Consider the following 15,489-nt stretch of genomic DNA (forward strand, 5'->3'; position numbering starts at 1 on the left):
AATTGTATATATTTTGATTATTTTAATATGATAATCAGAGATAGCTACCCCCAGAAATTACCCCCAAAAAGACACACATGAGGTTATTTTATATATATAACCAGATATGAATATATACATATACTGACTCACAATAACCATCATGTCCATGATGGTGCTATATAAAACAATAAATAATAATAATAATAATAATACACAAACTATACATACATAATTCCCTTCATGCATTTACAGAGGGGCACCATGAAATCTGGTAAATTCAATTAATTGAACATAAAACAAAACAGTGTGTACTAGAATATCTAAGGGTTTACATAACATTTGCAAAATTAACTACTTGCAATTTGTTTAATATGGCATTTTGTATGAAGAAGCTGAAGAAGACTTCTCCAAAATATACGTAATTAATTTTAAAATGCCTCATGCTATTGAGTTGGCACTATGACTCTTAACGTATAGTAACTTTGGGGGGGGGCAATAAGCCCTGAGTGATGAGAACGGTTAAGTCTTTGACAACTCACAGGGTGCGTTTTGATGAGAGATATGTCAAGCACCAATGCTCACTTGTTGGCCTCAGCCCAGCCTTTTCGACGGTGGGTGGTGGGAAATTTTTAGGACCTTCATAATACATATAGTTCATCACTGCAACTCACCTAGCAATAATAACTGTTTGGAGAATAAGCACCACATAATCACATACCCTCTTTCTGTACTAAAGTTACCAAATATAGATGTAAGTGAAAAAAATGCAAAATTAGGACATTTGGAAATAAAGAGATGACCCTCTACTACAGAAAACCACAAGATTTCTATATTACATGCTGAGGCAGCAGGGGGTAAAACAATCACACAATCATCAGGTCTGATATATTTTAAAGTACAAATTAAATTACATTCACCACTGGGTTTCCCTGAAATGCGCACAGCTGCAGTGGATATGGTGTTCACAATTTGCATTTTCCTATCCATTTAAAAAAAAAAAAAAAAGTTTTGTTGATTTTTGCCTGAACACACAAAACATGTTGTGGAAGCTATGGAAAAGTTTACCAGATGGATCATTTAACCATATATGCTTATTAATAAAATCTCATGAATAGAGTGTTCCTGGTTAAAGGGGATATTCTGCTTACCCTATGTTGGCAGCAAAATATGATTCAACTCTTGCTCAGTTATTTCTCAAACAGTTAAGTAAAGCCCACGACTATTTAAAAAAAGAGGGCATGATTAAACCATAGAGGGTATAGGATTGAAATGGTTAGTGTTCTACACAGAGCAGAGTTACCGATTGCTGAGGTGCATGGTGTTTAAAACACTCTGCTGATTCCACAGCTGTAGAGTTCCAAATTTCCACTGACATTAATATCAGCACAAAAACTGTGTGGCGGGAGCTTCATTGAATGGGTTTCCATGGTCGAGCAGCTGCATGCAAGCCTCACATCACCAAGTTCAATGCCAAACGTTGGATCGAGTAGTGTAAAGAACGCCACCACTGGACTCTGGAGCAGTGAAAGCACATTATGTGGAGTTATGAATCACGCTTCTCTGTTTGGCAGTCTGATGGGCGAGTCTCGGTTTGGCAAATGCCAGGAGAATGTTGCCTGTCTGGCTGCATTGTGCCTACTGTATGGTTTGGTGGAGAAGGGATAATGGTATGGGGCTGTCTTCAGGGGTTGGGCCTGGCCCATAAAAACCAGTGAAGGGAAATCTTAATGCTTCAGCATACCAAGACATTGTGGACAATGCAATGCTTCCAGTTTTGTGGGAACAGTTTTGGGGAAGGCCCTTTTCTATTCCAGCATGACTGTGCCCCAGAGAACAAAGCAAGATCCATAAAGACATGGTTGGATGAATTTGGTGTGGAACAACGTGAATGGCCTGCACTGCCCTGACCTCAACTCCATCAAACACCTTTGGGATGAACTGGAACATAAAATTAAAAGCCTTTTCATCACTGTCAGGTGTCCTAATACTTTTGTCTATTTAGTATAGGTTAGTTTGTTTCTGCTGTTACTATCTATGTAGCTATGTATTTATGGCCTGGCTTAAATCATGCCAGGCAACTCTCCAACAATCCCACCTCTACCCAATCCTATATAGAAGCTTCTTAATACATGGAAAAGGGAAAAAATATGAATTAATCAAGATACATGAATTGAGTCTATACGTTTACACACTGCACCCCTGTTTATGAAAGGTCATTTGTGGCTCGCATAAAGTGATTAGAATGACTAACAGCCAATAAATGTGTAGTACAGCTCCATCTGATAAGGTATGCGGCTATTGTACTGGTAGTGTACTGGATTCATTAAAGCACACCACAAGCATTCTCGCTAATAGATGCAGCTTGTTATAATGCTCTGCCTTTTTGGTTTCTGGAAATAACCTTCTAAAATGAACCCTACTGTGTCTGTGCTATTCCTACCTAATTATGGCACCTAGAGAGAAAATCACCATGTAACTTATTCATCTACAGTACATTTACCTGCTGCTAGGATACAGAAATTGTTTGTTTTAAGTGGTATGCCCTAAGTAAATCTGTTTATATAGAACCAAAATTAAGAATGCAGCCCTAATAGTTTCTCATTTGAACATTAATGATTCATGGAACATGTCTAATTCCTGATAATCCTGATGATCTAACTGTAAGGAATTTATATGTTGTTCCACTCACTCATCAGATAATCTATCATATTTGTTTTTACAGTATTTCAGGAAGTTATATCAATCAACATAGGATACAGTAAAAGCATCCTGTTGGATATATAAAAAATGACTATAACTAATTTTGCTGTCTCAGGCAACCTTAATGGGAGTTATGGAAATACACATATTGTGTTTTGTTGTAGCTGAAAAAATAAATTATTTACAGTATAGATGGTTTCTGCTGCTTTATATGGCTTCTTTGTACCTCTTTTCATTCACAGAACTCATTTTTGCTATGACGTTCCTGAAAATTATGTTCACAAATTTGTTTACACATGGCTGCATTCACAATTTAGCATATTTTATCCCAGATTTAATACCTTAAAAAAATGAATTCCCATTGATGTATTCCTGTGAGTTTATACATCCTACTTACTGTAGGGCAGAATTTTACTTGTGCTGGTGAATAATACGTAAAATATATGTCATGTAAAGGATAGTCAATGTGATTACCCTCCATTGGCATGATGATGTCACAAAATGGCATTGGTGGCAATTCATCATGGCAGCCATATTTGTCATATAACCTCACTTTGTGCTATCACTTTATTAGTGACCAGTGATCAATAAGGTGTGTATAATGGCGTGTACTGAAGTCTCCTGTTGTCCAGGAGAAGATACCCAGAGCCCAAAAACCCTTAGGTTACCACCCATAGCTTGATATATATATATAAAAATGTAATACCCTGCAAAAGACTGCATGGACCTGTATTCTGGCCTTGAGAAGTTAAGATTCAACAACAGCTGCCACACATTAGCCATCTCTACTTTGAAGTGCCAAATGCCAAGCAAGGTATGCTGACCTAAGACGATTAGGCCTAGGTTTAGGGAGGCAAACATGGATGCCGAAAAGCTCCTCTGCCACAAAACCATATAAAATTACTCCACTGGATCATCAGACTCCCAGACTACTCCATGGGCCAGTTACAAGGGAGACCTCTTTTCTCCTTGACCAGCACCTTTACACTATGGCTGATATAGCACACTGTATCCAGGTGTTGAAATATGATGTCATGTCTTGGTGCTCAACATTAAGGCCAGTGGGCATCTTGGGGCATTGTTGTGAGTCAGGTTTAGTGTAGCACCAAAGATAAATACAGCGCTGCAAATGGCTGGTACATTTTATGGATCTTTGTGTCTATGAGAGAATGAAGGTGCGTGTTGTGGTTATAATCAATGAACCATGAACATTGTTAAGCTCAGATTGATTTACAACCTATCAGATAAACTGTATATCCCTTATAAGCCGTTTCATTTTCTTTAGAAAATTAGTTCATCTAACAAGTTGTTTCTCTTTTTCTCACTGCGGTTCCTTTGTGCAATGACAAAATTCCTTCTTTTCTCGTTCATCTTATCATAAATGAAATCACATACCGTGGATGGTTACACTCTGGGCCCTAGAAAGGAATAGCTGAATGGTTTCCAACATTTTTGATTTAGGTTTTATTTAGTATACCAATGAAACGAAACATTTAAAATTACGTTTTTACAACTGCCTACTTAAAAATTCATTCTCTTCATTGATTGTACTATATGACTCTTTATTGGGAGGCCAGCAACATGTATTCTGTGGCCATTTGCTTTGCTCTATAATAATGAGGGAGATACTTTTAGTGTCTGGTTAGATATACACCACGTGTGCATGGGTTTAATTAGCATTAGGTAGAAAGCAATGGGATATTAACACTTAGGATTTTATGGTCCAGCGATAGTTCCAGGGGAACACATGCCATAGAATTAGCTAGCAGTGGGAGCCCTTACTCGAGTTTAATGTAACATGCACCCCCTTATTGTAGAAATGACAAGGTATTGCTTGATAGAGGGTAAGAATTTATGTATACATTGTGCTAGCTTTATGCCAGCACATGCAGATGATATTACAGTTATTCAGCAGAGTGCCAGCAGATTCCGTAGCTCTATTACACTAGTGGAGAGTGAAAATAGCATTAACACACGTTTAAGGCATACTGTTACAGAGGCAGAAGATGGCACGTGTGCATGCACATCAGGGCTGGAAATGAAAAGTGGCCCTGGCACTTTAAGGCCAGCAGCTCCTGGCTGAATATGCGTGGTCGCATGCCACTGTCTCACAGGCAGCGTGCAGCTGCATGTATACATTAAAGAACTGGATCTTCTGCAAGAGTGGCACCAAATGTGAGTGGCTCCGCAATATCTGCAATGTGCCTTTTCCCAGCTTGCCAGATGGCCAGTGTAGGCCTTATGTCACTTAGTGAGATTGACAGCATAGCAGCAGTATACCACAACGAGTCCAAAGATAAGAATTAACTTTTTTGTATGTACATGAGGTTTGTGATTTTCTTACCGAAGTACATATTTAAAGTGTTATACTTACCTGCAGTGAACGTTTGTTGATGACCGGTCCACCTTAAGTATTTTCATTGCCCTGTAGCTATTAGAGAGAACAGATATTACATAGAAATCGGATAGATTTTAACCACCAGTTAAGTCAATGTTTCTAGTAGAGTAATTATTTTAGTTGATGTCTGCTTTGAAAGACATATTTAAAACATGGCAGTGCTGAAATAGTGATCTGTAGATGCTACATGCTATTTAAATGTTACCAAGTCTATTTTATTATTGGAATACTGTTTAGAAATCTCATCTCACGCAGCCTGGTATGGAATACAGCTGCCATATCTGTTAATCACTGAAATTTAGTCTGTCTCGGACTGTGTAACCCATCATGCTTCATGCTGTATTATGGGAACTATAGTCCATAGCATTTGGAGTGTCAGAGGCTTCCAGTTCCTGTCTGATGGCTGCTCATTGCTACTTGATAGACCAGCAATTTTTTTCTCCTTTCGTTTAGTCTTGCATGCAAATTACTAGTCTGCAGTGTCAAAATGCGTGACATTCCATTCTTTGATGTCTATGTAAATACCTACAATAAGGAAGGCAGTATTATTGAAGCACTTGCGTTTGTTTTTTTAAACTACATTTTATTTTCTATACAATTTTAAATCATTATTCCAGAGTGCAATAGGAAAATGGGAATACATTGCGGTTCGGAGGAGAATGGATAAAAAAAAAAACATCACCGTTCCTCTGTGGAAGAGGAGAGAGAAAATACTCAGCATGATTTCCTTTTTACATGCAAGACTCCCCGTTGCAAGACAGGTTTTAAAAGTACTCCGTCAATTTGGTATTTGACAACTTGACATCTAAGAATTGTGAAAATTGCTTCCAGTCCTTGTATAAACCTAGCTAATCAAGTAAAGCCAGGGTAAAATCATTTTAATTCAAGTCAAGGCTTCCATCAGAATAATTGTTACAAGTCAGGTTTGCGTATATGTTAAGGCAACGGAGGTAAAGAATGGTGGTAAATGTCCACGGACAGTTATTGAAATCATGTAATGTGCCAAACCAAATTTGTTCTGTGACATTAAGAGATTGCAGAATATACGAAAAGGCAGTGCAGACGTGGAGATAAAGGCATTAAAAAAATAACAACGGGTATTGTGTTGCCTTCACACCCTCAGAAGGGCAGGAGGCCAGTTGGTATGATCCAGCTGTTGAAGAAGCCCAAAGGACAACATGACCAGGGCACCTGCCCCTTTTGCCCCTGCTTATAGGGAGTGCATCTGTTGAGGGGAGGCAAAAGCATAACGCTTATAAATGTTTTTATAGACAGTAAAATCACAGAGAGAGCTCACAGTGGACCACTAAAGGTCCAACATATATGGCCGTCTCTCTTTGAGCACAGTGGTGAGATGCCTGAAACATATAGTACTGATGGTACTCATTAAATCTAAACCGGAGAATTTCATGCTGAAACCTTAAAGGCATAGTTTTGCAGTTTTATTATTTTATGATTGGAATTTTCAAAATACGGAGGATAACAAATGTGTTTTAGTATAGATAATGAAAGTTCACACTTTGAAAACTGTCAAAATTGAAACACTTTCCAGTCTTTTCAGAAACGAGTTATGCCATAAAATACTAGTGAATAACATCAAAAGGTGCAATAAAGAGGATGATGTGCATAATTCAATCAGTGACTATACCGTGGCATATTTTCTGTATTATTCAGACCTTAAATGCTTTAATACAGCTAATCAAGGCACACGATTGACTTCAATGCTTAGTCACAGAAGTGACTTTGAACTAGGGAAGCTCTGTGTGAGTAGTACATCAAATATTCTGTCTTTCGGCAAGTCTTTGACTGCTCCACACTGCAAACATCTAGTATATTCAGTGTATGTAGCGACATAAACCCAAGCCAAAATACATTGTTATTTGGAAGATCTGGAAGATCTAATGATACCTGAACTTGTTCTAAGTAAATTAATTACATATTAACTAAATAACACATATTAAAAAATATACAATATACTAGGGCTGGTATGACTTTCCAGTCCAAGGGACTTCTTGTGTTTGGGTGACATCAGTTGCCAGAAATTGCCTGTATTGACTGATTTTTTACAATGGTCAGTGCTTTTCTTCAAGTTACCGTGGAAAAAGGCAGAAAAGTTGTAACATGCATTAACGCGCATTTTTTAAAAATATTTTGCTACCACATACAGCAAAGTGTGATCATAATTCTAATTACATATATTGTTGTGGAATCAAGAAATAGAAATTTGTAGTATTGACACTGATGTGTATTTTTATTTGGCCAGGCTATCCTTATTTTGACATCTACCAATCTACCGTGGTCTACCAACCATGTTTAAAAAAAGGTTTTTTAATATTAAAAACTATGCTGAAGAATCATAATTTTTATAGCTAAACAAATCTCACTTCTCACTTGTGTTATCCCCATACAAGGATTCAATTATTCGGTTAGGGATGAATGAGTATGTTACCTGGTACAAATTAAAGCTACTGAGAAAATGAGTTTGGAATTGAAATGCTAGCACCAAAATAAAATTTTATGGAGCATATTAATTATCATTAGAATGAAGCACCACGTACAGTAGAAGAGGATCTATAATTTAGTCCATTAATTAGCAAAGAATCAACAACTGATTTAGTGGATTATATTAATGAAGTTAAATCTGGAGTGATTCTGGTGTATGGTTCTATATTCCCAAGAAACCTGTGGAACCATGCTGACTGCATTAAACCTAATAGTTGTCTACCTGATCACCGTGTGCCATACCTTCCAGTGCTGAAGGTCCAGAAGGTCTTCCTTTCCCTGTGTGGCAGAGGCAAGATCATTCATGTCATGGGGGGGCAGAGCTAGCTCACAATTGTGAATGGGGATAAGAATGGGCAGAGGAGAGGGTGAGGAGAGGGCGAGGAGATTTTTCCACTTTCCTTTTTTAAACCTTATGTGGTCTTTGGCATTGACTTATCTTTAAGATAGATTTCTGTCTATGATATGGATGTTTAAATTCACTGCATGAAAAAGACATATATAAATATATTAAATATTATTATTATTAACCCCTTAAGGACCGGGCTCATTTTTCGTTTTCTACCCTGTGGGACCGAGGCTGTTTTGACACTTTTGTGGTGCTTGTGTTCAGGTGTAATTTTCTCCTCACCCATTTAGTGTACCCACATAAGTTATATATTGTTTTTTTCAGGACAAGATGGGCTTTCTTCAGATACCATTATTTTGATCGTATCATCTTATTTACTATAAAAAAAATAAAAAAAACATGGTGAAAAATTGAAAAAAAAGACATTTTATGACTTTTATTTGAAAAATCTTTTACTCACCTAAAAAAGCAAGTAAAAAAACTAGCTAAATAGATTCTACTACTTGTCCTGAGTTTAGAGATACCCAATGTTTTTATGTTTTTTTGCTGTTTTTTGTACGTTATAGGGCAATAAGTACAAGCAGCGTTTTAGGATTTCCAAATCTTTTTTAACAAATCTGGTCAGTCTGCCTACATCTCCTCTTTGGAACATCTTTGAAGCCGGTTAACTCAATTTAACCCATTCAAACCATATATTTTTGAAAACTAGACACCCCAGGGTATTCCAAATGCTGTTATTTTAACCCTTTCCATGCACCAATTATACAACTACACTTTGTCAAACTTTGTAATAGTATTTTTTTTTTATTTTTTTTTCACACAAATTGTACTTTAGTTATAGATATACAGGTTCTGGTATATGTCACTGTCAAACAACACCCCAATGTGTGTTCAGGAACATCTCCTGAGTACAGCGATACCCCACATGCATGGGTTTGTCAGATTGTTTGGCTGGTAAAAGGCTACTTTTGGGGCATGCGTAATTTAGGTGGTCATTTGGTCATTCTGCCTCCATCTCCTCTTTGGAATATCTTTGAAGCCGGTTAACTCAATTTAACCCATTCAAACCATATATTTTGGAAAACTAGACACCCCAGGGTATTCCAAATGCTGTTATTTTAACCCTTTCCATGCACCAATTATAGAACTACACTTTGTCAAACTTTGTAATAGTAATTTTTTTCACACAAATTGTACTTTAGTTATAGATATACAGGTTCTGGTATATGTCACTGTCAAACAACCCCCCAATATGTATTCAGGAACATCTCCTGAGTGCAGTGATACCCGACATGCATGGGTTTGTCGGGTTGTTTCAGATTTAAAATGCCACATTTGGGAAGTGCGCTTTTTTTCTCCATTTTGGTCAGTCTGTACCTATGCCCTATCTGTGAGCTAGGCCACTCCAATTTACCCCATCAGCCATTTTTTTTATATATTAGACACCCCTTGGGTATTTGAAGTGCTTTTATTTTAACTCTGAGATTTTTGAGAAATTTTAGCACTTGCTCAAAATAATAAACTTAATTTTTTTTATTTTTTTTATTTTTTTAATACTTTTTTTATATTTTTTTACACATTTTGCTGGTACTGGATGGTTCATCTAGTGACATCACTGCATAATTATTTTTAAATGTTAGCACATTTATTTTTTTTTCCATCGTTGATCGCCTCCTAAACGCTTTAAAAACGGGCGTCCGCCGCCATACAATGTATGGCGGCTGTTGACGCCCCGGGGAGGGGCCAGACATGGCCCCCGATGCCGATCTCGGCCTTGCTGAATGCCTCGACATCGAGGCATTGCAGCAAGGCCGTTTAAGCGAAGAAAGTGATCCTTGATCACTTTCTAAGCTTATTTAACTTTTTGACGGTTCAGGACCGTCAAAGGTCATTTAGTGACCTTCTTGTCATGACGGTCCTGAACCGGCAAAGGTCGCGAAGGGGTTAAACACGCAGTAAAGAATGAAAGAAAACCAATGCATTTACCGCACATATTATGAAGACAGCCATGTTTTTTTGTTGTTTTTAAAACATGATAATCTAGTTATTAGTAACCTTATAATGTAACCTTCAAAAAGTCTTGCTTGGTTTCCTTTGGAAATCCCACTCCTAGGAAACAGTGCTTCCTTGTGACACGGTGTCTGCAGATAAGAAAGAAAGGAACGTCTTTGAAGTGGTAGAATTTCTATAGAATCCTAATTTCTCTAAGAGCGGGTAAATACCAATATGTAATCTAATCTTGATGAGTGTTTGCGTGACTCGGCTTGCCAGGCTTTGTCATCTACAAGAAATGTAAGCAATAGTAGCAGCCCACACGTATAACTGTAGAGAAAACGATGCTATTTTTATAGCGCCAGACATGCACTAGCTGAAATAATGTTAAATAAAGAAGCTCCGTTGGCATGTTTTGACACTCTCGACTGAAACTCTAGACTCATCTTACTAATGCACAGGATCTGACTATTAGGCGAAGCATGCAAATTGACATTTTTATCAAGGGAAAAACAGTTTTTGCATGCCTAACCTCCTGCTAATTCCATTATAGTTACTGCTCATTCTGACACGGGTCATCCAAGCCAAGCTCACAGACCATGTTAAAACATTTTTCCTGGATATGAGTTGCTGCAGCTGGGGAATACTTTAATATTAATGCATTTTCATTTTTAAGATACATTTAATCACTGGTTTTGGCTGTTCTGTTAATAGCCTGCCTGGAATTCTAGGCAGTAAATGTGTGTGTGTGTGTGTATATATATATATATATATATATATATATATATATATAGTTACTGTATATCTAATGGGATCAACTGGAAGGGTTGTGGATGTGAGAAAGGCGTAGTGCTCTGCAGTTTGGATGAAAGGATCAAAGAAACAGGTGGAGATTGGGATCTGATATGGTAACAAGACATTCTAGTTGATGCAGCTAGTATGCCAGCTTCAGTGAAACACCACGAGGAAGCTAAATCAATCAAGGGGTCTAATTTCACATGAAATCTGCAAGTTACATCTAACTTCATAAAATGGCACGTCTCCTGCAACTTACAGCAACGTCTTGAAAATGACTGGCCATCTACAGTCCTTTTCTCATCAGGGGGGGATTCAGAAGTTGTACTTTCCCTGTTATAAAACTGTTGTACCAGTTGAGATACATTCAAGAGATTGGAGTGATTAAGGGCATCTTCTCCTAAAAGCCACCATTTCATGGTCAAGATGGATTTCATTGTGTACAGTACTGACATCAACAGGAAATAACCAATTAACAGCCCATTATAGATTATTTCTTTAAATACAACAAAACTAGATTTAACTCTAAAAAAAACATTGTTAAGGATGGATGAACATTCTACAATGCAGGTACCCTGTGTAGGATTTGAAACAACCTACCAATAATAGTTAATTTTTTGTCTTTATTTTAACCCCTTAATGACAAAGCCCGTACATGTACATGGGTTTAGGGACTGCCCATTGTCCTTAAGGGGTTAAAGGAATCTTTCATTTTTAACAACATGTAACAACTGTAAGAAAAAGTTTCTAACATCACTTACACTGATTAGTTTCGTATCTACTATATAAAACAGTAAAGATGTAGCATCCATGTACAACTGCATGCATGTACGTTTGACATTGCATATGCTTCTAGGATGCTAGATTTGCATACTTATATAGGACATTTTGTAAAAATCAGTTTAACTCTACTGAATTGCTATTCTTCGAGCCAGTATAGAGTACAATTCCATCTTTCTGCCAGAGGAACCAACCTCACTAACTTGGAGCACCAAGTTAACGTAAGGATAATACCATGAAATGGAGGAACATAAGTATCGTACGGTCCTTAGTACGGAAATTTCATCAACTGTAAAAGAAAATAAAACGCTTATCTCATGCGCATTGCATTATATGACATATCTCCCACCATGCCGCTACTTAAACTACAGGCATGCTTAGTAATTTACTGTGTATTTAGGGATGATTATTATAGAAAGTGTGTTCATATAAATTAATTAGATGTTTTATAATGGGATGACTGTTTATGGAAATGAAAGTCTATAAAGCATAAGCTATGAAAATGATAATTATTTTAATTCTGAAAGAAAATGCACGCAGAGCAATAGAGGCGCACTTAAAATATGCTTTAGTAATGCAGTAAAATTTGTTAATAAAATTAATTTATCTACTTTACCCTTTCCCGATCTCTGCATGTCTTCAGTTAATGCATAATCCTTCATAGCAGTCTGAATTATTTGATAAGCGTGCTTTTCTCGTAATTGTGAGTTTATGAGTAAAGTGATCTTACAATGTATTGCTGTATACTTTAATTGATGAGAGTATTAACAGTTATTTAAATGCGACGATAAAAGGATAACACTTTTTAATAATAATTTTGTAATCTGCGTTTAAAAAGAACCTGTAATGTAGCCAGTGGTACAGCTGGGTCAGATGTGGACACACATATCACCCACTATTTGACTCCCAGAAGAAGTGGTAAAGGTTAACACAGTAAGGGATCTTAAACAAGCATAGGATATGCATATGGCTAACCTGAATCTAAGACGAGACCAAGAACTGATTAAGGTTTATGTCTTTAAAGCAGGAAAATAGGCAGACTAGATGGGCCAACTGGTTGTTACCTGCCATCAAATTCTATGTATCTATGAATAGTAAACTTTAAAACAGATCCATGTCTACTTGATGCATTAGTTCCAGGGATTTCACACAAAAAATGCGCTTTACACTCTGGATATACCAACTTATATGAGAAAAGGATAAGGCAAAGGAATTTATAGAGCAGCAAATGTTAGCATAGAGGCATTTCCTACAGCATGCTCCTTTACACATTACATGATGATGATGATGATGAAGATGATGATTATTTAGATATACTATTTATTGTACTCAAATCCACACAGAGACAGCCCATTTCTGATACACCTGTGTCATTAATTCACTTCTCCAAGGAACCAGTATCATCCATTGGACCTACTGAGGTAGTGCAGATTGCTGCTTAATTGTTGTTGTTGTTATTATTTATTCATGCATGACATCATATTCCATTGGGCTGCACAATGAAAATGATTTCAGGACACAAAAGCCCTCTGTAGCATGTAGTGCCGGACAGGTACACATTCCCTTACTGGGCACCAGTGGCAGAGGCTTGTAACGGCTCCCGAATCCCTAGACTATGTATTCTGATATCACACACAAAATATAACTGTCTTCTAGCCTATAAGAAAAATGTATATGGACATTTTAGTCAAAGAGAAAGTTAGCAACACTTATTACTCCGACATAGAAAAATGATGAAATGTTACATGAGCTTTGAGTCCTCGGAGGTCTCTTAAGATTCCCATACAAAGAAGAGAACTATGAAGATTCCTTATGTTTGCCCCTGAAAAGTGTATCAACTTCCACTAAAGACTATCTATCCCTCTATCTATCTATATATCTATCTATCTATCTATCTATCTATCTAATTAGATGACTTAATTTATTACTAATATTTTTTTCCGTTTACTAATCTTATTTACGGTGAGGTTTACACAAGGCTACCTAAAATAGATCATCATTGATTATTAGCAGCATGCCTTTATATCCGCTGAGCAGCGACACCATAGCCCCAAGCAAACCAAGATACTCCTTTTGTTATAATACAGAGTTATACTAAAGGTCTAACATGTTGTTGTCTAAATAATCCTCTGTTTTCAAGGATCAAGCTGATAATCTCTTCGCTGACATGTAGCTAGTATACACATATAATAAAAGGATAGCATGGTCTACCATTATATTTGGGTTACAGTTATTTTATTAAAAAATGATGAGGATGAAACAATGACAAATATATAAAGTATTGTAAGCATTTGTATTTTGATTTTTTGACAGATTTGCAACTGCCATATACTGTATATTTTTATGTTAGTGTGTGTGTGTAACCGGTAAGGTGGTAACGTAACCTAACACAGTTTTCTGTTTATTAAAGATTTCTGTGTTTAATAAATCCTTACAATGCAGTCTATATAGTAGGGTTGATTCACTAAAAGTAGTAATATTAAAGGATTAACTCAACTAGCGAGACTCAAGTTACAAAAGGGGGCACCAGTGCCTGCAGCTTAAAAAAAACAACACACATAGGGGAACTTAATGATTACACTCAACTGAATGGCACCGGACTCCCATTGAGAGCCTGTACTTGCAGATACCATGCAGGAGCTTGTGAGTGCTTGTGTCAGAAACTACAAGATTTGAACCAGCGACTCTGCACATGGGAGGTAAAGCACCTCTCCTTATCACCACCAAATGGCTTTGGGTGTCTGGACTGTCTGCCTCCCCAAAAGGCATGATATCCTTTCCTGTTCCTGACACATCTGTGGCTCATCCTATAACCAAGGGCATTTATAAACCAGGGTTGTTCCCAGCTGGAGTGTTTTCTTGGCTTCTGATTCAGTTCCCGGTCTTTGCACGTGGTGATTATGTTCTGGTTTTTAACTCCTGGCAATGGACTTCACTTATGTTTTTTTGTCCTTTGATTCGGCATCTCGTTTGGATCCATTACTATCTGGTCATTGACGATGAACTACACTTCTTTGCCCTATCCCAGTGTTCCGCATTTTGGCAGGATCATGTATGACCTTAGCTAGTCTGACCTGCTGCCTGCTGGCTCCCAGACTGCTGTTGTGTGCCTCCTCTTGTCACAGTACTGTATCTGTCGGTGGTATCCAGGAAGAAGACTCCGTCTGCAGCCATCTGTAACCAGGCACTCCAGTATCCAATATTTGCTCAACTCATCTCCTCAATATACTCTCCTCTGTTGAGTCTCTTTTTTTAAGGCAAGTTGTACACTGAATTCAACTCCATTCAAATATTTCAAGTTACTATACTTTCCATTATAACTCACCTCCAATTGGGGCTCAGTAGAGTCATTACAAGTCAGTGTGGCAACTCAACCAACTCAACCAACTCCCAAGCTGACACAATCACCTGACCTTTAGTGAGTGGACCCAACCTTATATTTGCATAATAGCTACGTAAAGATATTTAATACTCCTTTAAATACTTCTTGAATTTGAAACTGTATGTGTTGGACTGAACCCCAAATTTCAATTCTGTAATCATTTGTTTTTACATCGAAAACGCTACAGTGAGAAATATATCAAATTCTCCCTAAAAGCTGGGTATTCAACATATAAGCTTACATTTTTCCCCTGTTTAGAATTTACTTTTTGAAGGATGAAAACCAGCACAATCAGAAAAACGCTGTCATTTGATTAGTATTTAGCTGTTTGTTGAGCAGACAAAGCATCTAGGCTAGGTTATGTATCCAAAATGAATGAGCAGTAAATTCACCAATCACAATGCCAGCTTAGAAAAGAACAGATCAGACAATTTTCTAAGACGATTTTCTCCACAGCATACCTCTATCAACATATTTAGATATCCGTGGCAGGTTAATGTAGGCCATTTTCACTTGGCAACCAAATCAATCCCTTGCAACTGCAGCTACGCTTTCAGAGCCACTTTGCCATTTTGCAGTTTCTGAAAACGATAAGCCAAAATGAAGATC

At 37.3% G+C, this 15,489-nt stretch overlaps 1 protein-coding gene across 1 annotated transcript in view; it reads left to right on the plus strand.

Annotated features, from left to right (window-relative positions):
* The window catches only part of PTPRD (protein tyrosine phosphatase receptor type D), a 691,347-nt gene that overhangs the window by 458,174 nt on the left and 217,684 nt on the right, over positions 1 to 15,489 (plus strand). The gene's annotated exons all lie outside the window — the stretch shown is intronic.

This window comes from Spea bombifrons, chromosome 1 (genome assembly GCF_027358695.1).
Source record: "Spea bombifrons isolate aSpeBom1 chromosome 1, aSpeBom1.2.pri, whole genome shotgun sequence".
In the NCBI taxonomy this organism is placed as follows: Eukaryota; Metazoa; Chordata; class Amphibia; order Anura; family Pelobatidae; genus Spea; species Spea bombifrons.